General features: G+C 46.2%; 1 protein-coding gene across 1 annotated transcript in view; it reads left to right on the forward strand.

The window, feature by feature from the left end:
- Positions 1-458: 458 nt before the first annotated feature.
- Positions 459-25,929, forward strand: part of rhobtb1 (Rho related BTB domain containing 1) — a 167,782-nt gene continuing 142,311 nt past the window's right edge. The window contains 1 exon segment of the mRNA XM_072478830.1: positions 459-713. The gene's annotated coding sequence lies outside the window, so the exon portion shown is untranslated.

A 25,929-nucleotide genomic window follows, 5' to 3' on the forward strand; every position in this document is an offset into this window, starting at 1 on the left:
CTGGATGGATGCTGGTGCTCTCAGGGGTGTGAGGACACTATTCAGAGGATCGGAGTGTTCTTTGCAAGTCGTAGGTTCTTACAAACCCTGCCGACTAAAAGTTAGCCGCATTTTACATGAGACAGTGGACAAATGGTACGGGGAAAGGGAGCGATTGCACTGTCCAGCACCAGCTGCTGTGAAACCCAGGCAAGAAGGGACGGTCCCCTCGGCTGGCGCCAATGATACAAGACGGTCACACCCTTGGCCGCTCACAAAGCCACTCAGCTGGCCCGCGCGGCGCGCACGCTTTTCATGAATGGAGTTGGGTGGCGGGCGCTGACGTCACAGAGTCGCGCGCGCGCTGGTTCGCGCTCCGGGTGGGCTCACGGTGGAGGCCGCGTGCGCTGGGTCGCGCGGGAACGGGCTGTCCCCGCAGCCGCGCGCTCCTCCACACCTCTCTCCCACGCCCCCCCCCCCCCCCCCCCCAAACCGTCACAGAGCCGGCCCACGGAGGCTGCTGCTGTCCACCTCTCACTTTCTGGTGGCAGCGGGCTACTGAGGGGTGGGTGGGAGAGCAAGCGCTGAGCGGTGGAATGAACCGAGATCACTGACCGGACAGCACCATCCACCCCTCCCTCCCACTCCGTACCTTGTGGTGGTCAGCAAGGCAGTTGTGTGGGGGGCGGCGAAGAGAGGATCGTCGCCGACGCTTTTTTTTTGAGGAGAAGACGGTAAGAGGGGGGTGTGTGTGGATCGGGGTAACCCGCCGGGTGCAGTTGCTCGGCTTAGTTGGGGTTGGTCGTCCAAGAAGGAGTGGGGTGGGGGGGGGGAACAATTGTGGAAACTTTGCGCCGTCGCTCGAAGTAGTGACCGAGCCCCGTCTGAACTTGTTGCTGCTCCACGGGGTTCTTCTTCGGGGGGGTGCTTCCAGGGCCTTCTTTCTCGCCCCTCGTCGCCCCCACCCCACCCGGGAGGGGGGGATGTCAACCGCGCGCGCTCTGTTGTGCGTTACTGTGGCAACCACCGCCGGGCAGCGGTCCTTGCAAATAGGGCTGCAGCAGCCCCTGGACCACAGCTGGAGGTGGATGCAGGGATGGAGGGAGAGAGAGGCTGGGGGCTATGGAAACACTGCTTTCCCCAACTTGGCCATGCCTCCTCCGGATTGCCTATCAGCCGCTCATGAACGAACGCGATCGCCCACTTCGAACATGCCCAAAGCAGTTCCGATAAGATGCAAGATAGCTCTTTTTTTTCCAGGAAAAACACAAACTCTCTGTCTTATAAACCCGGGTCGATTCACAGACTCGGGAAAGTTCAAGTCATTTCACACCCGCCACTTTTTCAACTTTCCAACTTGGCAGGCTGACTTTTTTTTCTCCTAAACATTTATTCCAGGAATAGTTTTTTTATCATCAGCAATAACTTGTTACTGCTGTGCAACAATAGCTGCTTTATACACATTGCTGTTATCTGATGTAACTTCTCTTTGTTAAATAATCAGCTTAAAATATCTGAATAAAGTTACTCTGATGGTATTGCCTTGAGGCAGTGGGAGTGTCTTTTGGGAAACAAGTAGAGTCGAAAGTGCCAGTCGTCAAATCATGGTGAGATCGCCCACAGAATAGCAAGAGTTAAACTAGGTAATGCTAGAATTATTCCCTCGGGGGATGTTTAACAATATGAAAATATTACTTCTCAAGTCAAGTTTCTTTTAGTCATTTACGGGATGTGGGCGTCACTGGCAAGGCCAGCTTTTATTGCACATCCCTAGTTCCCTTGAGAAGTTGGTGGTGAGCTGCCTTCTTGAACCGCTGAAATCCCTGTTAGGATTAACGCATAATAAAGCGAAGATAGGTGGAGGTAAGTCTGCAAGGCAGTGTTTACAAAGAAAAAATATTACAGAACAAATCAAATACTTTACAGATGGCAAACTTATTGTTGAAAGGCTGAGTAGACGTTTTGTCAGTCAGTAAATACCAAAAGTAAAGCTGAATCCGTTGAGAGTTTAGATTTCAATCTCTGACCTTTTTGTAGAAATTTAAAGTTCACATCAATCTTGTTATAATAGATACAAGTATGATGATGGCAGTCAAAGTATAACTTTATTTTAGTAGAATTGTTGAGATTAAATACTTGGCCTTGACATTACTGTGGGATGATTGGTGTGAATGTTCAGCATATTTGAAATTGCTCTTTCAGCAGCGGCACTGAGCCATTCGTTTTAGATGGGTTAATAATGCCTTCACTAAAGCTGAGAATGGAATTTCAGGAGAACATTTTAGATTGTCTGCACCCAATGCCTTGCAGCATAATTTAAAGACTTGCTTTTGTGTAGGATCATCGAACAGTTACAGCATAGAAGGAGGTCATTCTGCCTGTCATGCCCATGTTGGCTCTGCAAGAGCGACTCGCCTAATTCCACTCCCAAGCCTGTAGCCCTACAAGTATTTTTCTTCTTCAGGTGCTTATCATGCTTTTTCCTGGTGTGGAATCTATAAAGCCAATGCCAGAAGTTGAAACACCAGATCCAAACTTTAGTTCCTTTAAAGTTTTGCAGTTTATGGTTTGATATAAGCTTGCACTTGGAAAGCAGAAGACTGATGGAAAATCACAAAGTCAAACAATAGCTAATGTTCATGAGAAGCAAAACAAGGCATTACCGCTGGCACCGAGTGTGACACCTGTGCTGATGATGGGTTATTGAGCAAGAAACTAAGGATTGCCGTTACCATACACGTTCCCACTTATTGTTTTTCTGCCTGCTTGCTCTTCAGGGTTCAATGGTAAAGGCTTCCATTAGGGTAATTAATTGTTAACACCAACGGTAATGGTTACAGTTGAAAGCAATCAAGTGCTAATCCATTGTCTGCCCTCATGATTGGTAATTCTGCTGAGGCTGTGATCAGTTTATTTGACTTATTACTGAAAGGTGAGCTCAAACCTATCTACACTTCCATTGAATATAATGGGATTTGGATTCAGTGTTCCATTGCACAGCAACTACTGAGCAATAAGAGTAAGAAATGACTATTTGTTGTCAGGTATAGCTGAGTGTACAATACCAGGTGTAGTTACTTGGGAATGAAAGCCTTGACCAGTTAAGGCTATGGCTAAGCAGGGAGAGGTCATCTAATGTAAGAGGAACTCGAGAAAGATGTGATGTCAAATAAGGCTGCTAATTACTGTTAAAATTATTGTGGCTGTTAGTGCTCGTGTCTGCCAGCACAAAGGATATCTGCAACAAGACCAGTTTTTGTCCACAGAAAGTCAGGGACATAATATATGCATTATTCAGCAGGCCACTAACTTCACTATCATTGTTGTCCAATAGCAGAAAGGTGATGGGACAAATGTTTTCCTACAGTTCTTTCCCCGGCTTACTGTTAAGCTATAGCCGTATTGCCATTGAACTAAAGAATTTTATTCTGTGTCCAGCTAGTGTAAAACTGCTAACATGTCAGCCCCTCAAAATCTTACTTTTATTTTTTATTAAGGGGCAGTTTTAGCGTGGCCAATCCATCTACCCTGCACTTCTTTGGGTTTGAGGGTAACACCCATGCAGTCACGGGAGAATGCACACTTCACACAGACATCGACCTGGTGTCAAGAGTGAACCGGGTTCTCAGTGCCGTGAACCAGTAGTGCTAACCACTGTGCCACCCTGCCACCTGTACTTATTTAAAACGGAGTGCAAAGTGGAAGCCTGGCCCTTCGGTGGCCAAGTCTACTTTCTGCAGCTATGGCTTATAAGACTTTCACATCTACAAATGACAGAAACAGTGTGCAGGTAAAACAAGGGTCATATTACAAAGAGAATGAATATTGAGCATACTGGAGAATGTTTTGCTGGCGTTTTGATTGAGCAGGAATACCTCACAGTACAATCTCCCCAGGGTCTTGAATCATTGTCATCTGTTGTTTTCTTCACAACAGGGGAGTTGGTGGAGTAATGGTATTGAGACCCAGGGTATTCCTCTGGCAACGTGAGTTCGAATCCCATCACTGCAGATGGTGAAATTTGAATTCAGTAAAAATCTGGAATTATGACCACTCATTAATGTCCTTTCGGGAAGGAAATCTGCTGTTCTGAGCTGGTCTGTGACTCCAACTGTGGTTGACTCTTAAATGCTCTTGCACGCCACTCAGTTCAAGGACAATTCGGGATCGAATAGAATAGTGAATAACTAGAAAAGAAAAAAAGATTCTGCACAGGCCTCATCTTGTCACTGAACAGGGTGGCAAAGCTATGGTAGAGCAAGAGAATTAAAGTGACAATGAGGTTGAACCAGCAGCAGTATATGGAATACTGATGTGTTTTTCAATAAGTAGCCCTTTAAAGCCCAAATCCATAATTGCGATATAAACTTCCCACCTACAGCATCCTGTGGTGGTCTTCAAAAACCATTCATTTCTATCTTTTGGGCTCCTGTTCGAACCATTGATGCCCAAATATTCAGCATGATGTTCAAGTCTGTTGTTGCTTTATCGTGTGCTAAAAGAATTAGCAAAGTTTTCAATCATGTTTCCCTGTTCTGCTAGTGATTTGATTTTGATTTGATTTATTGTCACATGTACCGAAGTACAGTGAAAAGTATTTTTCTGCGGCCAAGGGAACGTACACAGTACGTACATTGTAGACAAAAATAATAATCAACAGAGAACATTGACAAATGGTACATCGACACACAGTGATTGGAAATTTATAAATTACATACAAAAAGTATGTAATGGAACCTACGAGGGAACAAGCGGTCCTAGATCTGGTCCTGTGTAATGAGACAGGATTGATTAATGATCTCATAGTTAGGGATCCTCTCTGAGGAGTGATCACAATATTGTGGAATTTAAAATACAGATGGAGGGTGAGAAAGTAAAATCAAACACTAGTGTTTTGTGCTTAATCAATGGAGATTATAATGGGATGAGAGGAGAGGTAGAGTGGGAGCAAAGACTTTTTATGGTGAAACAGTTGAGGAACAGTAGAAAACCTTCCAAGCGATTTTTCACCGTGCTCAGCAAAGATTTATACCAACAAAAAGGAAGGATGGTAGAAAGGGAAAATTGACTGTGGATATCTAAGGAAATAAGGAAGAGTATCAAATTGAAGGAAAAAGCATACAAAGTGCAAAGATTAGTGGGAGACTAGAGGACTGGGAAATCTTTAGGGGGCAACAGAAAGCTACTAAAAAAGCTATAAAGAAGAGTAAGATAGATTATGAGAGTAAACTTGCTCAGAATATAAAAAGTAAAAGTTTCTACAAATATATAAAACAAAAAAGAGTGGCTAAGGTAAATATTGGTCCTTTAGAGGATGAGAAGGGAGATGTAATAATGGGAGATGAGGAAATGGCTGAGGAACTGGACAGGTGTTTTGGGTCGGTCTTCACAGTGGAAGACACAAATAACATGCCAATGACTGATGGAAATGAGGCTATGACAGGTGAGGACCTTGAGATGATTGTTATCACTAAGGAGGTAGTGATGGGGAAGCTAATGGGGCTAAAGGTAGACAAGTCTCCTGGCCCTGATGGAATGCATCCCAGAGTGCTAAAAGAGGTGGCTAGGGAAATTGCAAATGCACTAGTGATAATTTACCAAAATTCATTAGACTCTGGGGTGGTCCCGGCGGATTGGAAATTAGCAAACGTGACACCATTGTTTAAAAAAGGAGGTAGGCAGAAAGTGGGTAATTATAGGCCAGTTAGCTTAACTTCGGTAGTAGGGAAGATGCTGGAATCTATCATCAAGGAAGAAATAGCGAGGCCCCTGGATGGAAATTGTCCCATTGGGCAGACGCAGCATGGGTTCATAAAGGGCAGGTCGTGCCTAACTAATTTAGTGGAATTTTTTGAGGATATTACCAGTGCGGTAGATAACGGGGAGCCAATGGATGTGGTATATCTGGATTTCCAGAAATATTTGACAAGGTGCCACACAAAAGGTTGCTGCATAAGATAAAGATGCATGGCATTAAGGGTAAAGTAGTAGCATGGATAGAGGATTGGTTAATTAATAGAAAGCAAAGAGTGGGGATTAATGGGTGTTTCTCTGGTTGGCAATCTGTAGCTAGTGGTGCCCCTCAGGGATCAGTGTTGGGCCCCCAATTGTTCACAATTTACATTGATGATTTGGAGTTGGGGACCAAGTGCAATGTGTCCAAGTTTGCAGACGACACTAAGATGAGTGTGATGCGCAATCAATTACTCTCGAGACAAGGTGAGTCATAACTAATAGGCTTTAATCTGCTAGAACTGTTCCCCAGCAGCTTCGATACAGAAAGTGAAGGCTGCTGGGAGGGCATTGGTTCTTATACTCCGCCTCTCAGGGCGGAGCTATGTACATCAGCCAATGGTAGACTCCTGGGTCTAGCCAATGGTCATCCACCTCTCAGGTACCGCAATACCTGGTATTACCACAGAGTGGTAAAGCAAAAAGTGCAGAGTATACCGGAAGTCTGCAGAGGGATTTGGATAGGTTAAGTGAATGGGCTAGGGTCTGGCAGATGGAATACAATGTTGATAAATGTGAGGTTATCTATTTTGGTCGGAATAACAGCAAAAGGGATTATTATTTAAATGATAAAATATTAAAACATGCTGCTGTGCTGGTTCATGAGTCGCAAAGAGTTGGTTTACAGGTGCAACAGGTGATTAAGAAGGCAAATGGAGGGTGGACCCTTGGAGGTTTCTGCACCCAAGGGAACGGGAGTACTCGTTTTTCTCAGCAATCCATAAGGTATACTCGCGGATCGACTTTTTTGTGGTGGGGAAGGCTATGCTGGGGTTAAGGGTTCGGAATACTCGGCAATTGCAGTGTCAGATCATGCTCTGCGCTGGGTAGATATAGTACTGGAGAAGGGGGTAGCGCAGAGGCCGGGGTGGAAATTGGGTGTTGGACTTTTGGGGAACCAAGTGTTCTGTGAGAAAATTGAAAAGGTAATTAAGGAATATGTAGGTTTCAACTGTACGGGTGAGGTGTCGAAGGCAAATGTCTGGGAGGCTCTAAAGGCAGTGGTGAGGGGTGAGGTAATTTTGTTTAAGGCCAGGGTAGACAAAGAGGAGAGGTCGGAGCGGCAGAGGGTAATAGATGAGATGTTGGAGGTAGATAGGAGTTATGCAGAGGATGGGGACCCAGCGAAGCTGCAAAAGAGGAAGGAACTACAGGCGAGCTTCGACCGATTGTCTACCAGGAAGGCAGTGCGCCAACTGAGACGAGCAAGGGGTGCAGTTTATGAACATGGAGATATGTTAGCAGGTCAGCTCCGGAGGGAAGCAGTGGCAAGGGAAATTCTTCAGGTGAGGGATAGGGCAGGGAAGTTGCTGGTGGCTCCGGATCTGATTAACAAGGTTTTTGAGGAGTTTTATCTGAGGTTGTACAGGTAAGAGCCGCCTGGGGGAGACTGTGAGATGCAGGAATTTCTAGATGGGTTGGAGTACCTGAGGTTAGGGGAGGGGGACAGGGCTACATTAGAAGGAGCAATAGTGGAGCAGGAGATAAAGGATGCGATTGGGAGGATTCAGTCGGGGAAGGTGGCAGGGCCGGATGGGTTGCCGATGGAATATTATAAAAAAATTAATGGATAAGCTGGCGTCCCTCATGGTGGGATGTTTGAAGAGGCGATGGGGAAGGGGGTGTTGCCACAAACCTTGGGGCAGGCATCGATTTCACTGTTGCTAAAAAAGATAAGAATCCGACGGAGTGTGGGTCGTATAAGCCCATATCACTTCTCAATGTGGACGCAAAAGTATTGGCGAAGGTACTGGCGGGTAGGCTGGAGGAGGCCTCCCGAAAGTGATAGGTGAGGATCAGACAGGGTTCTGGGAGGTAAGTTTCTCCTTTAAAAACACTTACCTTCACAGGAGCAGGCCAGTCGATTTCAGCGGGAGCGGTGCACAAGTGATTTCTGGGAGGTAAGTTTCTCCTTTAAAAACACTTGCCTTCACAGGAGCAGGCCAGTCGATTTCAGCGGGAGCGGTGCGCAAGTGATTTCTGGGAGGTAAGTTTCTCCTTTTAAAAAAAAACACTTCTTTTCTGTTTTTTTTTCGACCCGCGGACTTCTGGGAAGACCCCCCCCCCCCTGCCCCCCCCCCCCCCCCACCAATAAATTCTGGTGGAGAGGAAACCCGAGACACTACACGTGTAGTGTCTCCCACCCGCCCTCCTCCTCTAACCTCATAATAAGATCCATTGGTGTGAGGTAAGTGCCATATTATATTATTATTAGCATTATTATATTATATTATTAGCATTGCGCAGGTCAAGGAGACACAGCTGGAGTGAGAGAGATACAGACAGTGAGAATTTGCTAGTTTGGTGCAGTAAGGTAACCAGGAAAGGTAAGTGGTTAATCTAATTGTGCTGTTTTTCAGTTAAAAGTGCATGGTAGTGTCTGATTGGCTGAAGCTGCCCCCACCATAAACTTAAATTAAACTAATTAATTAATTAGTGATGGCTGGTCAGGTGATGTGCTTGAGCTGCTTGATGTGGGAGCTGGCAGATCACATTGCGAGCTGCAGCGACCACATCTGCAGTAAGTGTTGGCTGCTCGAAGAGCTCCGGCTCACAGTTGATGAGCTGGAGTCTGAGCTTCAAACACTGAGGCACATCCGGGAGGGGGAGACTTACCTGGCACTGTGTTTCAGGAGGCAGTCACACCTGTCAGAGTAAGTAGTTTAAATCCTGCTAGTGGCCAGGGACAGCAGGGTGTGACTGCAAGTCAGGCAGGTAAAGGGAACCCGCAGTCAGGAACTCAGGAGCCTCAGCCCTTGACTCTGTCCAACAGGTATGAGGCACTTGCTCCCTGTGTGGATGGCGAACAGGGTTGCAGGAAGGATGAGTCAGCTGACCAAGGCACCATGGCTCAGCAGGCCATTCAAGGGGAGGGAGTAAATAGGCAAGTTGTAGTTGTAGGGGATTCTATTATCAGGGGGATAGATAGTATCGTTTGTGAGCAGGATAAAGAGTCCCGCATGGTATGTTGCCTGCCCGGTGCTAGAGTGCTGGACATCTCTGACTGGCTTGAAAGGATACTGGAGAGGGAGGGGGAGGATCCAGTTGTTGTGGTCCATGTCGGTACCAACAACATAGGCAAGTCTAGGAAAGAGGACCTGTTTAGAGATTATAGAGAGCTAGGATTCAAATTAAAAAACAGGTCCTCAAGGGTCATAATCTCCGGATTACTGCCCGAGCCACGTGCAAATTGGCATAGGGAGGCAAGAATAAGGGAAGTTAACACGTGGCTGAAAGAGTAGTGTGGGAATGAGGGGTTCCTTTTCATGGGACACTGGCATCAGTTTTGGGACAGGGGGGACCTATACCGTTGGGATGGTCTCCACCTGAACCGAGCTGGGACCAGTGTTCTGGCGAAAAGAGTAAATAGGGTGGTCAATAGGACTTTAAACTAAAGATTGGGGGGGGAAGGGAAAGTCAGGGAACCAAGAGGTGAAGTAATCAGTGGGAAGCGTAGCTGCTTAGGAATACAAAAAAGCACGAAAAGACAGAACTCAGGAGAGGTTACAATAGTCCCCATCCCACAAAATATGACACAGTGTATGGAAAGGCTCAGTAAACCAAGGTCCACCACACTAAGAAAACAAAAAGGGACGGTCAATAGAGAATTAAAGGTGCTATATTTAAATGCGCGCAGTGTACGGAACAAGGTAGATGAGCTTGTGGCCCAGATTGTGACTGGCAGGTATGATGTGGTAGGCATCACAGAGACATGGTTGCAGGGGGTTCAGGACTGGCATTTAAACATCCAGGGATTCACAACCTATCGAAAAGACAGAGGTGGACAGAGGGGACGGGGTTGCCTTGTTAATTAGGAATGAAATTAAATCAATAGCACTAAACGACATGGGGTCGGATGATGTGGAGTCTGTGTGGGTAGAGTTGAGGAACCACAAAGGCAAAAAAACCATAATGGGAGTTATGTACAGGCCTCCTAACAGTGGTCAGGACCAGGGGCACAAGGTGCAACACAAAATAGAAAGTGCATGTCAGAAAGGCAAGGTCACAGTGATCATGGGGGACTTTAATATGCAGGTGGACTGGGTAAATAATGCTGCCAGTGGACCCAAGGAAAGGGAATTAATTGAATGTTTACAGGAGGGCTTTTTGGAACAGCTTGTGATGGAGCCCACGAGGGAACAGGCCATTCTGGACTTGGTGTTATGTAATGAGCCAGACTTGATTAAAGATCTTAAAGTAAGGGAGCACTTAGGAGGCAGTGATCATAATATGGTCGAATTCAATCTCCAATTTGAAAGAAAGAAGGTAGAATCAGATGTAAAGGTGTTACAGTTAAATAAAGGTAACTACAGGGCATGAGGGAGGAACTGACGAAAATCGACTGGGAGCAGAGCCTAGTGGGAAAGACAGTAGAACAGCAATGGTAGGAGTTTCTGGGAGTAATTGAGGACACAGTACAGAGTTTCATCCCAAAGAAAAGAAAGGTTATCAGAGGGGGGATTAGGCAGCCATGGCTGACAAAGGAAGTTAGGGAATGCATCAAAGCAAAAGAGAAAGCCTATAATGTGGCAAAGAGTAGTGGGAAGTCAGAAGATTGGGAAGGCTACAAAAACAAACAGAGGATAACAAAGAGAGAGATAAGGAAAGAGAGGATCAAATTTGAAGGTAGGCTAGCCAGTAACATTAGGAATGATAGTAAAAGTTTCTTTAAATACATTAAAAACAAACGGGAGGCAAAAGTTGACATTGGGCCGCTCCAAAATGACGCTGGTAATTTTGTGATGGGAGACAAGGAAATAGCCGAGGAACTGAATAAGTACTTTGCGTCAGTCTTCGCAGTAGAAGACATGAGTAATATCCCAACAATTCCGGAGAGTCAGGGGACAGAGTTGAATATGGTAGCCATCATAAAGGAGAAAGTGCTAGAGAAACTAAGAGGTCTAAAAATTGATAAATCTCCGGGCCCAGATGGGCTACATCCTGGAGTTCTAAAGGAGATAGCTGAAGAAATAGTGGAGGCGTTGGTGATGATGTTTCAAAAGTCACTGGAGTCAGGGAAAGTACCAGAGGATTGGAAAATCGCTGTTGTAACCCCCCTGTTCAAGAAGGGAACAAGGAAAAAGATGGAAAAATATAGGCCAATTAGCCTAACCTCGGTTGTTGGCAAGATTCTAGAATCCATTGTTAAGGATGAGATTTCTAAATTCTTGGAAGTGCAGGGTCGGATTAGGACAAGTCAGCATGGATTTAGTAAGGGGAGGTCGTGCCTGACAAACCTGTTAGAGTTCTTTGAAGAGATAACAAATAGGTTAGACCAAGGAGAGCCAATGGATGTTATCTATCTTGACTTCCCAAAGGCCTTTGATAAGGTGCCTCACGGGAGACTGCTGAGTAAAATAAGGGCCCATGGTATTCGAGGCAAGGTACTAACATGGATTGACGATTGACTGTCAGGCAGAAGGCAGAGAGTTGGGATAAAAGATTCTTTTTCGGAATGGCAACCGGTGACGAGTGGTGTCCCGCAGGGTTCAGTGTTGGGGCCACAGCTGTTCTCTTTATATATTAACGATCTAGATGACGGGACTGAGGGCATTCTGGCTAAGTTTGCCGATGATACAAAGATAGGTGGAGGGGCAGGTAGTATTGAGGAGGTGGGGAGGCTTCAGAAAGATTTAGACAGTTTAGGAGAGTGGTCCAAGAAATGGCTGATGAAATTCAACGTGGGCAAGTGCGAGGTCTTGCACTTTTTGGGAAAAAAAATAGAGGCGTGGACTATTTTCTAAACGGTGACAAAATTCATAATGCTGAAGTGCAAAGGGACTTGGGAGTCCTAGTCCAGGATTCTCTAAAGGTAAACTTGCAGGTTGAGTCCGTAATTAAGAAAGCAAATGCAATATTGTCATTCATCTGAAGAGGCTTGGAATATAAAAGCAGGGATGTACTTCTGAAGCTTTATAAAGCATTAGTTAGGCCCCATTTAGAATACTGTGAGCAATTTTGGGCCCCACACCTCCAGAAGGACATACTGGCACTGGAGCGGGTCCAGCGGAGATTCACACGGATGATCCCAGTGGTTGTGTTATTGGACGTCGAGAAGGCGTTTGACCGGGTAGAATGGGTGTACTTGATGGCAGTTGTGGAGCGGTTTGGGATTGGACCAAGATTTGTGAACTGGGTAAAGCTACTATATAAGGAGCCGAGGGCGAGTGTCCGCACAAACAACATCAGCTCGAGATACTTTTCTCTCCACCGTGGGACTAGGCAGGGATGTCCTATGTCCCCCCTGCTGTTTGCACTTGCGACTGAGCAGTTTGCCATCGCATTTAGAAGTTCGGCAGCATGGAAAGGAATGGGGGGGTGGGAGAGATAGAGCATAGGGTGTCCTTATATGCCGACGACTTGCTGTTATATGTGTTGGAACCGAGTGGGTCGATAAGGGGAATACTTGAGCTACTTCGAGTATATGGGTCTTTTTCGGGGTACAAGCTGAATCTAGACAAGAGTGAGTATTTTGTGGTGTCTCGGCCGGGGGTGGGGGGGCTGCCATTCCGTAGGGCAGGGACTCACTTTAGGTATCTGGGGGTGCAGGTTGCCCGGGAAGGGTGGGGGGGGGGTGGGGGTGCGGCTTCGCAGGTACAACATCTCTAGTTTGGTGGGGAGAGTGGTGAAAGCTGATCTGGCAAGGTGGGATGGTCGCCCTCTGTCACTGGCGAGTCGGGTACAGGCGGTTAAAATGAATGTGTTGCCGCGATTTCTGTTTATTTTTCAATTCCTACCGATTTTCGTGCCAAAGGCTTTTTTCAGAGAGATTGAAGGAACGATTACCTCATTCATATGGGGAGGGAAGGTGGCCAGAGTGAGAAAGGTACTGCTACAGAGGGGAAGGCAGGCAAGGGGTTTGGGTCTTCTGAACCTGATGTACTACTACTGGGCGGTGCATGTGGAGAAGCTGCGGAGCTGGGTCAGAGGGGTTGATTACCAGTGGGTCAGAATGGAGGAGAGTTTGTGCAGGGGGTCGGGACTGAAAGCACTAGCAACAGCACTGCTCCCGATAGCTCCGGTAATAAAAGCTTCATTAAGAATTTGGAGGCAGTTTCGCCAACACTTCGGGTTGGGGGCAGGGTCAAGGGAAATGCCGATTCGGGGGAACCACAGATTTTAGCCAGGGAGGTGGGATGGAAATTTTCGGAAATGGGAGGAGAAGGGGATTAAGACGCTAAAAGATTTGGTTCTTAGGGGTCGGTTTGCAGGACTGAAGGAGCTGGAAGCGAAGTATGGGATGGAGCAGGGTGGGAGTGTTTAGATACATGCAGGTTCGAGATTTTGCCAGAAAGGAGATACAGAGCTTCCCTGAGGAACAGGCCTCCACATTGCTGGAGGAGGTGCTGATGACAGGGGGTCTGGAGAAGGGGGTAGTGTCAGCGGTTTACGGAGCTATTTTGGAAGAGGATAAGGCACCGCTGGAAGGGATCAAAGCAAAGGGGTAGGAAGAGTTGGGGAAGGTTATAGAGGAGGGGTTCTGGGGGTTCTGGTGTGAGGTGCTCCGGAGAGTAAATGCCTCCACCTCGTGTTTGAGGTTGGGGCTGATACAGCTGAAGGTGGTATACAGAGCACACCTCACGAGGGCTAGGATGAGCCAATTCTTTGAAGGAGTAGAAGATGTGTGTGAGCGTTGCCGGCGCGGGGGTGGGGGGCGCTAATCACATTCATATGTTTTGATCCTGTCCAAAGCTAGAGGATTTTAGGGTAATTTCCAAGGTGGTGCACGTGAAACTGGACCCGGGTTGGCCATATGCGGGGTGTCGAACTAGCCAGGATTGGAAACGGGGGCGGAGGCAGATATCGTAGCCTTTGCCTCGTTGATCGCCCCGAAGGCGGATCCTGTTGGGATGCAGAGCAGCCTCTCCACCCTGTGCCCTGGCATGGCGGGGGGACCTGTTTGAATTCTTGACTCTTGAGAATGTTAAGTTTGAACTGAGGGGAAAGATGGAGGGGTTCTACAATTCATGGGCATTATTCATTATGCACTTTCAAGAACTGGATAACATCGAACATTAGTTGGGGGGGATGGGTGGGAGGGTTGGGGGGAGGGGGGATGTTTGTATTAAAGGTTATGCTGCAATTGTATAAGGTGTTAATGAGGCCACACCTGGAATATTGTGTTCAGTTTTGGTCTCCTTACCTGAGAAAGGACGCACTGGCGCTGGAGGGTGTGCAGAGGAGATTCACTAGGTTAATCCCAGAGTTGAGGGGGTTGGATTACGAGGAAAGGTTGAGTAGACTGGGACTGTACTCGTTGGAATTTAGAAGGATGCGGGGGCATCTTATAGAAACATATAAAATTATGAAGGGAATAGATAGGATAGATGCGGGCAGGTTGTTTCCACTGGCGGGTGAAAGCAGAACTAGGGGGCATAGCCTCAAAATAAGGGGAAGTAGATTTAGGACTGCGCTTAGGAGGAACTTCTGCACCCAAAGGGTTGTGAATCTATGGAATTCCTTGCCCAGTGAAGCAGTTGAGGCTCCTTCATTAAATGTTTTTAAGATAAAGATGGATAATTTTTTAAAGAATAAAGGGATTAAGGGTTATGGTGTTCGGGCCGGAAAGTGGAGCTGAGTCCACAAAAGATCAGCCATGATCTCATTGAATGGCGGAGCAGGATCGAGGGGTCAGATGGCCTACTCCTGCTCCTAGTTCTTATGTTCTTATGTTACAGTGCTTGTTTTAGATGTATCACTTGACCTTCTTCTAGAATTTCCCGACATTTTCAGACGATATTGTGATGAGGATCTACTTTTCCCTACCCACCATCTTGAGCAAGCGACAGGTCAGTGGGATAATCTCTCGGTTACTGGGGAGTGCTGTATTATAGTCCCAATGACTGAAAAGAATCTTCAAACATAATGGGTTACAAGATTTAAGGAGTCACTTTGCACTTTGACATTTCCTTAAATGATGAGGTTTCAGTGGCGGTTAAGTGCCCAGACTGTAAGCAGACAAAAGAGACCCATGAATGAGATCCAGCACCCAAGGTTTTTGGAGGTGTGGTGCTGAGGTAGTGGAGGAGGATAATAAACCAGTTGCTGGGTGAGGGATCTGTGGCCTAAAACAATCATAGAATCCCTACAGTGCAGAAGGGGGCCATTCGGCCCATTGCTATGCCCGGACCCTTCGACTGAGAACTCTACCAATGTTCACTCCCCTGTCCACCCCATCCTAACCCCATAACCTAACTTGCACACTTATCATGGTCAATCCACCTAACCTGCACTCTTTGGACCGTGGGAGGAAACCGGAGCACCTGGAGGAAACCCATGCAGACACCGGGAGAAAGTGCAAACTCCACACAGTGACTGGACACCGGAATTGAACCCAGGTCCCTGGCGGCGTGAGGCAGCAATGCTAACCACTGTCATCGTGCCGCCCTAAACTTGATCACATTGTTCAAGATAGCAGCAACCTCACAGCCATCTGCAATGACAGCCTCGAGATGGGGAAATGACAGAAGGCTGCAGAGTTGACTGTGGACATGGAGACACGTGGCCAGGGTCTAGAGACAATGGATGATGTGCGAGATGTGCAATGGCAGTGTCAACAAAGATTGTGTGTTCTGAGATTCTGTGGCCAATTTGTACAACATGTTTGTAGAGGCGGTGAGTTCTGGTTACATTGGTCGTTATTCGATTTTGGTGGCTCTCAAGGTTACTAAACTTCCATGCCTCGGTTTCATTTCAGGAGCCCATTGAAGACATGGGTGCACCTCTCAATCAGCCACACATCACTGCATCATGGTAGTGACAGCTACCCTTTCAGATAGCCAACCAATGATTCCCTCAGGTGCAAGGCCTCAGACTGCATCCATATACAGGCTCCCACAGGCCAGCCAGCAATCTTAATCAGAAAGGATTTTGTTCCCTCAATAACTTCTTTGTGATGGGTCAAAAAAAAATTCTCAAGAACTACTTTTTCATTCTCACTAAATCATATATTAGGTCAGTGTTTTTCAAACTTTTTTTTCAAGGACCCATTTTTATCAACCGGCCAACCTTCGGGACCCATGCAAGCCGACCGTCGTGACCCATACCGACCGTCGCGACACATCATTTCCGCTTATCTTTAATGCGACAGGTGAGCCTGCTTGGTCCTCGTAATCGTACTTACTTTGTCATTCAATGTTACATTTCTGTATGGGTTATTCATCAGAGGTCCAGGAGCTCACACCACCACTGCTTTGTCCTATCGTGGACTCTCTTGAATCGCTCACACCACCACTGCTTTGTCCTGCTGTGGATTCTCCTGAGCCCCTCTCTCCAGCAGGTTTAGTTGTGAGATTTGGCCCTCTCTTCCTTATTATAATCTTTATTGTTGTCGCAAGTAGCCTTACATTAACACTGCAATGAAGTTACTGTGAAAATTCTCTAGTCGCCACACTCTGGTGGTGCCTGTTTGGGTACACAGAGGGAGAATTCAGGATGTCCAATTCACCTAACAAACACGTCTTTAAGGATTTGTGGGAGGAAACTGGAGCACTCCTGCAGATACAGGGGGAACGTGCAGACTTCGCACAGACAGTGACCCAAGCGGGAATCGAACCTTGGACCCTGGCACTGTGAAATAACAGTGCTAGCCACTGCTCCCATATTACAAAACAATCCATTAAAAATGTTAAAGTCCTGTTGCTTGTTTGCTGCTGACAAAATGGAAGAAACGCCATCGCGACCAGAGCCGGTGACGCCAGTGTACGGGGTGCGTGATTGTTCTCTGCCGTCGCTTCAGGCAGGAAGACTACATTGAATTAAAAAAATTAATAAAATCTTCCGCGTTAGCGCGCCCGCATTTTGAAAGCCGGTCCTAGACAGCATTTTTAAAAGCCGCAGGCTTCGGCCGTTGCGTATTAATTCCTGCGATCGGGAATGCTGTGATGGATGACTCCGCGACCCTCCTGGCACTCGCCCGTGACCCACCCGCGTGCGTGACCCCCACTTTGAAAATGACTGTATTAGATGATACAGTCACATTGTAATATTATCTTCTGTATTTGTGTTGAAGGGTTTCTTCTTTTGATAGACAAAAAAATACAAACTGAATAGCTCATCCAATCTCAAGCCAAGGAATAATCAAATCAAGTAGTATGTTAACCATATGTCAATGTAGATTAAAAACCTATTTTGCAAAGTAATGCCTTTACTTAGCAACGCATGGCTTGTGCAATAGTAGTTCAAAACCAGAACGGAGAAAACATCGGAAATGTCTCTGTTCATCACCTAAATTCAATTACCAATTTACAATAATAATTAGTTGATTAGATGGGATGCATCACAAATTACAACTACTTAGAATCATATAATCCCTACAGTGCCGAAGGAGGCCATTTGCCCCATCGACTCTGCACCGACCCTCCAAAGGAGCAGCCCCCACCCAGGCCCATGCCCCCATCCTATCCCCGTAACCCCACATAACTTGATGCAATGAAACAGACATCAGGCAGGCGTAAGCAGTTTAGAAAGTTGATTAAAGAATCTGCATAGTTGGATCATTTCTCTTCTCATTACCGTCACAGTCCCTACCCACCACCAGCACACACAATCAGAATGATGGACTTTCTTTCTCTTTGCTGGTTGCTCGGTACAGGTGGCTACTCCAGGAGTGTCTGGGTTTCTGGCTACCTCCATCCTTTTTTTGTGTTTTCTTCTCCATTGTATTGGTCCCGGAGGATGTTCTAAGTTCCAGTCAAAGAGTTTGTCTTCTAGGAATTGCAGCTCTAGCTGCTGCAATCATATCTTCTGTCTCTGGAGGAGCAGCGCGAATGGGAAGGAGGGAGCCAGAGTCATTGGCGGAGCTCAAACAGCGGACTGGGGGAGTGAGAATCTGTGATTGGAGGAGCAGCTACTCACAGATTCCATCTACCACATTTGTTCGCTACATTTTTTTTTGAAAGAAAGAGTATTCTATTCATTTTTTTCCAATTAAGGGGCAATTTAGCGTGGCCAATCCACCTACCTTGCACATCTTTTTGGGTTGTGGGTGTGAGACCCACGCAGACACAGGGAGAATCTGCAAAAATTCCACACAGCCAGTGACCTGTGATTGAACCCGGGTCCTCGGCGCCGTGAGGCAGCAGTGCTAAACACTGCACTACCTTGCCGCCCCTTTGTTCACTACTTTGGTCAAACTGCATGTTATTTCCCACTTCCAATGCCTGCACTTTCAATTGTTCAGCCTCAGAGCAGAGAACCATAATGCACAGTAATATTTAATGGAGGCAGCCTTTCTTGAATGTCTCGCCCCCGTCTTAACTTTTTCATGGGCTATTGTTTTAGCAGTCAGCTCACCTGTTGCCCCATGTATGTTGAGCCCTGCTCTGTGCCCCCACTTCCAGTCAATCCTGCAGGTGTGCAAATCATGTGCATTCTCCAGGTGTCAGAGCTTATTGTTTCTCCCTGCTCACCTACAAGAATAGGGTTACCCACTGATGTCAGCAACCATTTCTTCAATGAGAAACCCGAGAACTGTGTTACGGTATGCCATAACGTGTGCCAAGCAGCAACCATCTGATTTTTCAACGAGATTCAAGTTGCTGGAGCAATCGGACGGTGTATTTCGGTATATACCAGCAAGGGTCTTGTGGATTATGATGGTTTGCTGTGAAAAGTCATGTTGCCGACTGGGGACACCCTGGTTGCTGAAGACAGGATTGTGAAGCACACCCAGCTGAGGAGGAGGGTGAGGAAGCTGAAGAGGAGTCACAGTGTCCTGATGGGCATGAAGGACTGCTTTGAGGGAACTGAGATCTAGGCACAAGGCAGACTCGGGAGGTGCTTGCATTTGTCTGTTTCATTTCAGCCATCCAAAATAAAAATTCAAATTCCAATCATACAGAAGACATTCATCTCTGCTGGAAGCTCAGCTCCACGCCCTCATCCATTAGCACCTGTTACCTTTACAATATTCCCTTGAGCTTAGGGGAAAGGCGATGGCATGCAAGTCTGTGTGCAGCTCTGGCAGCCACTGACTGATCTGGTGGATCCGACTGTCCAAGACTCTCCTTCGTGGAGACCATTCCAACAGATGAGAGGGAGTTTATGCACTCATGGCCTGGATGGACTCTGAACCAAGGCTTGGATACTCTGGGATCTCCGCCAGATCTTCACGCAACTCCAACTAGACTTCTAGCATCTGCCACCTCGGGGATAACTCCAATGACATCAGCCTGGGATTCCGCATGGGCTGGCTTCCTACCCAGCTGTAATAACCTCCAACAGCTGGTCAGGCACTTGTGGTATTTAGGTAGTGAGTCTGAATCTGAAAATATCTGTGCTGCTGAATGTTGGGGGATAGTGTAATCCTGCATCCTCCAAGTGTCTTGGAGGTGGATGAGCGTTCCTTGTAAACCTGTAGAAAGCAGTTCACTGTACCTGTGGTCGACCTGAGAATTAACACAATATTCAGCAGTTACCCACAGAATCGGCTGCAGCTGAATGCATGTACATTGGAGGACGCACCAGAGTCTGCGTCCAATGTTAAGCATGTCGCATTGGGCCACTGAAGTGACCTTGCGAGGGTCAGCAAGCAGCACCAGGCTCACCTGCACAGAGCTGCAGCCATTCCTTTCCCAGGAGCAGCCACTGCACATTGCCACTGTAATGTAATGGGGGGGGGGGGTGTTTGCTGGATGAAGGCTGTCGTCGGAGGGGTAGGAGGTGCAGGGTAGGGTGTATGCTGGCTGCAGGTTGTAATGGGTGGAGGGTATTGGCTGGTTGAAAATTGTCATGGGGGGGGGGGAGGGTATTTGCTCAATGCTGGTTGCAGGATGTCGGGGAGGGTGTCTGCTGGCTGCAGGATGTAATATGAGGAAAGGGTATTTGCTGGCTGCAGGATGTAATGGGGAAATGGGTTTGCTGGGCTGTAGGATGTAATGGGAGGAAGGGTGTTTGCTGGCTGTAGGATGTAATGGAAGGGTATTTGCTGGCTGCAGGATGTTGGGGCGTATCTACTGGCTGCAGGATGTAATGGGGAAGGGTGTCTACTGGCTGCAGGATGTTGTTGGGGGGTACAGGCTGGCTGCAGGATGTTGGGAGGGGAAGGGTGCCTGCTGGTTGTAGTGAGGGAGGATTTCTGCTGGCTAACAGGATCTTTACTAGCCACAGGATTATTGCGGCCTCGTTTTGAATCTTTGCATGGGCGCTGTTGGCCCTATGAACATGCTTTCAGCACTTACTTCCGCATTGGGTGCCAACACGGCTGTCACCTTTAAAGTCTGCCTCCACAGACTGAGGGGGTCAGTGAACCTGCATGCCGGATGTTTGTTGGCCAGACAGCATGAAATCGCTTTGCGAATGGTGGTCAGAGCAGAAAGGCTTTTGACATCCATTTCAAATTTGAGTTTGAAGATGAGTTTGTAAAATGCTTTCCTGGCAACCTAGAACATTACATTGTAGAACCAACGAGGACATTTAGAGAAATGAATTAAAATGTTTCACAAAAAATGTTCCATTTAAAAAAAACAATGTCAGTAACAAAGATCCTTCCATGGCTTAATGGGAAGTAAAAGAATGGTATTACATGCAAGAGGATTTTTATAATCTTGTGAAGAATAGCTGTAAACCTGAGGTTTGGGGGTGGGGGCTTCAGAAACCAGCAAAGGTTGATAAATGGGGGGAAAAAAATCCAATTTGAGAGCAAACTGGCCTGGGATGTAAAATCAGATTCTGACTTGGAGTATAATATTAGATTGTAAAGCAGTTTATAAATGTCATATATAAAAAGGAGAGTAGCTGAAGTAAATATTGGTCTCTTGGAGGCAGCGACAAGAGATGTTTTAATGACAAATGAAGAAATGGCAGAGACGTTGAGCAAATATTTTTCGTCTGCCTTTGCAGTAGAAGATGCAATGAGACGGACATAAATTACATACCAGAAATAGAGGGTAACTAATGGAGCTAATAGAATGAGAAGCCTAAGGTAATTCATATCAGCAGAGAAAAAGTATTGGAGCAACTTAAGGGAGCATAAGCTAAAACAACATTAGGACTTGATGACCTACTTTTTTTGATTCGTAAAGAGGTAGCTGCAGAGATAGTCTTAGAGGTTTACAGCATGAAAACTGGCCCTTCGGACCAACTTGTCCATGCCGCCCAGTTTTTAACCACTAAGCTAGTTCCAATTGCCTGAATTTGGCCCATGTCCCTCTATATCCAGCTTTCCCATATAACTGTCTAAATGCTTTGTAAAAGACAAAATTGTACCCGCCTGTACTACCTCTGGCAGCTCGTTCCAGACACTCACTACCCTCTGTGTGAAAAAATTGCCCCTCTGGACCCTTTTGTGTCTCTCCCCTCTTACCTTAAGCCTTTGCCCTCTAGTTTTAGACTCCCCTACCGTTGGGAAAATATGTTAAATATCTACCTTATCTATGCCCCTCATTATTTTATAGACCTCTATAAGATCATCCCTAAGCCTCCTATGCTCTGGGGGAAAAAGTCCCAGTCTCTCCTTATAACTCAAACCATCAAGTCCTGGTAGCATCCTAGTAAATCTTTTTGCACTCTTTCTAGTTTAACAATATCCTTCCATTAATATGGTGACCAGAACTCATGCAGTATTCCAAGTGGGGCCTTACTAATGTCTTGTATAACTTCAACAAAACGTCCCAACTCCTGTATTTAATGTTCTGACCAACGAAACCAAGCATGCTGAATGCCTTCTTCACCACCCTGTCCACCTGTGACTCTACTTTCAAGGAGCTATGAACCTGTACTCCTAGATCTCTTTGTTCTCTAACTCTCCCCAACTCCCTACCATTAACTGAGTAGGGCCCGCCCCGATTCGATCTACCAAAATGCATCACCTCACATTTATCTAAATTAAACTCCCATTTGTCATTCATCAGCCCACCGGCCCAATTGATCAAGATCCCGTTGCAATCCTAGATACCCTTCTTCACTGTCCACAATGCCACCAATCTTGGTATCATATATAAACTTACTAACCATGCCTCCTAAATTCTCATCCAAATCATTAATATAAATAACAGTGGACCCAGCACTGATCTGTGAGGTACACTGCTGGTCACAGGCCTCCAGTTTGAAAAACAACCCTCTACAACCACCCTTTGTCTTCTGTCGTCAAACCAAAAAATATCCAATTGGCTACCTCACCCTGGAGCCTGTGAGATTTTACCTGAAAGACGTGCTGTTAGGTCATTTGGACATTCTGAATTCTCCCTCTGTGTACCCGAACAGGCGCCGGAATATGGCAACTAGGGGCTTTTCACAGTAAATTCATTGCAATATAAGCCTACTTGTGACAATAGAGATTATTATTATTATGCAACAATCTACCATGCAGTATCTTGTCAAAAGCCTTGCTAAAGTCCATGTAGACCACGTCTACTGCACTGCTCTCATCTACCTTCTTGGTTACCCCTTCAAAAAACTCAAATAAAATTTGTGAGACATGATTTTCCACTCACAAAGCCATGCTGACTGTCCCTAATCAGTCCTTGCCTCTCTAAATGCCTGTATATCCTGTTTCTCAGAATACTTTCCAACAACTTGCCCATCACTGACGTTAGGCTCACCGGTCTATATGTCTCAGGCTTTTCCCTGCGGCCCTTCTTAAACAAAGGCACAACGTTTGGCACCCTCCAATTTTCAGGCACCTCACCTGTGGCTGTCGACGATTCAAATATCTCTGCTCGGGAACCCGCAATTTTCTCCCTAGCTTCCCACAATTTCCTGGGATACATTTAATCAGGTCCTGGGGATTTATCCACCTTGATACTCTTTAAGACTTTCAGCACCTCCTACTATCATAGAATTTACAGTGCAGAAGGAGGCCATTCGGCCCATCGAGTCTGCACCGGCTCTTGGAAAGAGCACGCTACTTAAGCTCACCCCTTCACCCTATCCCTGTAACCCCCTAACCTTTTTTGGACACTACGGGCAATTTAGCATAGTCAATCCACCTAACCACATCTTTGGACTGTGGGAGGAGCCAGGAACACCCGGAGGAAACCCACGCAGACACAGGGAGAATGTGCAGATTCCACACAGACAGTTACCCAAGCCGGGAATCGAACCTGGGACCCAGGAGCTGTGAAGCAACTGTGCTGCCCATGGTATTTCTATGCAATATGTACACTCCACAAGACATCACTATTTATTTCCCCAAGTTCCTTAACATCCATGCCTTTCTCAACAGTAAATACCGATGATAGTGGTATACATCGGTTATTACTTTCCATAATTCCATAGATTCTAGAAGCGGGGAAATGTGATGCCTTTTTTGGTAAATATTTCTTTTTGAGTTTTTTCCCTTTATAACCAAATAAAACCTGTACAGTTGGTACAGCACCATCCTCTCCCCTTCTAAAAACAGTTGAATCATCTAACCCAGTGCTTCAACATAAAAACAGAATAAAAGGATGAAGAGAAAATGAATACAATAAGAAGAGAGGAAGAAGGAGAAAAGGCACATACACCTCGGGCACAGTATATTAGGGACAGTAATGCTTATTCTACAGAGCGCCTTGTAGAAGTAATTCTGACACTATGGAACCTGTATATTTGAGTTAGCGGATATCTTTTGGAATAACAGTCCATAACCATTTTGTGTGAGTTATGTACAGGAGATGACTTCTCATTGATGCAAAAATGTTTTTTTTAAAAAACGCATTTTATTCAAACTTGTATCAAAGTAGGTTACAGCAAATAAATACCCCGGGAAACATTCTTCCCAACAATCAACTATACAGTTTGTACAGATTTTTCTCCTTTTTCACCCCCCACCCCCCAGCGACGAACAGCTCCTCAAACACGGTCACAAACATCCCCCACCTTTTCTGAAACTCCCCTGCTGAGCCCCTTAACTCATACTTTATCTTCTCTAACTGCAGGAAGTCATACAGGTCACCCAACCATGCTGCCCCCCACCCCCCTCCGTGGCGATGCCGACCGCCACTCCAGCAAAATTCGTCGCCATGCAATCAGAGAAGCGAAGGCCAAGACATCGGCCTTCCTCCTCTCCCATGAGCTCCGGCTTCTCTGAAACCCCAAATATCGCCACCAAAGGTCTGGATCCACTCCCTCCTCCACTTACCTGGCTAAGACCGCGAACACTCCCGCCCAGAATCTTCCCAATTTTTCACAACCCCAAAAAATGTGCGCATGATTCACTGGCCTCTCACACTCACCTGCTACCCCCTGAAAGAACCCACTCATTCTCGCCCGAGTCATATGCACCCTGTGCACCACCTTAAACTGTATCAGGCTCATCCTTGCACAAGAGGAGGTCCCGTTTACCCTTTGCAGTGCCTCACTCCATACTCTCCAATTGATCTCCATTCCCAACTCCGCTTCCCATTTCTCCTTGATCTTCACCACCCGCTTGCCTCCCTGCTCCCCCAGCCACTTGTATATATCCGCAATTCTTCCCTCCCCTTCCACATCCGGAAGCAGCAGTCGCTCCAGCAGGGTGTATCCCGGCAATCTAGAACCCCTTCCAGACCTTTCATGCCATGTCCCTAACCTGTAGATACTGAACTCACTACCCCTCGGCAGCTCTACCCTCTCCCTTAGCTCCTCCAGATTGGCAAACCCTTCCTCCAAATACAAATCCCTCACCTTGACCAACCCCACTTCCCTCCACCTCATGTATACACTATCCATCCCCCCGGCTCAAACCCATGATTCTCGCACAGCGGCGTTAGCACCGACATCCCTTCCACCCTAAAATGCCTCCTCAGCTGATTCCATATCTTCACCGTGGACTGCACCACTGGGCTCCCTGAATACCTACTCGGAGCCATTGGCAATGCTGCCGTCACCATAGCCCTCAAACTAGACCCCTTACAAGATTCCTCCCCCATCCTAACCCACTCTACCCCTTCTCCTTCCCATCGCCGCACCTTGTCCACATTCGCCGCCCAACAATAATGAAGCAAGTTTGGCAACGCCAACCCCCCTGCTCGTTGATGCAAAAATATAATATATTTCTCCGTGTTGCAAATGTTAGAATATTACACAACATTTTCTCGTAATCATCAGCTTATCTGGATGCCCCAAAATCAAAAACACAGGGGTGACGCTGCTTTTTAAGAAAGGGGGGAGCAAAAACAGGGAATGAAAGGTAATTGAACCTGACATCAGTTTTTGGCATGACATCAGTTTTTGGCGAAGTGCTGGAACCTATTAAAGAAGTCTTAATGCACTTGTAAAATTAAAGCAGGATCAGACAGAGTCAGTGTGGTTTTATGAAAGGGGGATACTATTTCACAAATTTATTGGGAAGTTTTGAGGATGGAGCTAGTAGGATAGATCAAGGTGAGCCAGTAAATGTAATATATGTGGATTTCCAAAAGACATTTGAAACGGTGCCACACAAAAGGTTAATACACAAAATAAGAGCTTGTGGAATGGCACATAACATATAAATATGGACAGACCATTGGTTAAAGGATTGGAAGAAAAGAGTAGAGAAAATGGATTCAAATTAGCAGGCTGTAAATAGCGGAGTGCTTCGGCATCAGCTATTTACAATTAATATTAATGCTTTTGATGAACAGTCTGAAAGTAATATACCTAAGTTTGCTGCTGATGAAACTAATTGGTACAGTAAGATGCAAATATGAGGAAGATACAAATAGGCTTCAAAAATATAGTTAGATTAAGTAAGTGGGCAACAAGGTGACAAGAATAATAATGTGGGAAAGTGTGAGGTTATTCACATTGGTAGCGAGATTAGAAATGCAGCATATATATTAAGGGTGAAACTTGCAAATGTTGCAATTCAGAGAGACTTGGGTGTATTCATAGAAGGAATACATAATATGCACGTTCAGCAAGCAACTAGGTAGGCAAATGGTCATCTTTTATTGCAAGGAGATTGGAGTACAAGAACAAGTAAGTGTAGCAACAATTTTTACGGTTTTGGTGAGACATATTTTGTGCAATTATGGCTTCTGTAAGGAAGAATAT

The sequence above is a fragment of the Scyliorhinus torazame genome, chromosome 16 (genome assembly GCF_047496885.1).
Source record: "Scyliorhinus torazame isolate Kashiwa2021f chromosome 16, sScyTor2.1, whole genome shotgun sequence".
Lineage (NCBI taxonomy): Eukaryota > Metazoa > Chordata > Chondrichthyes > Carcharhiniformes > Scyliorhinidae > Scyliorhinus > Scyliorhinus torazame.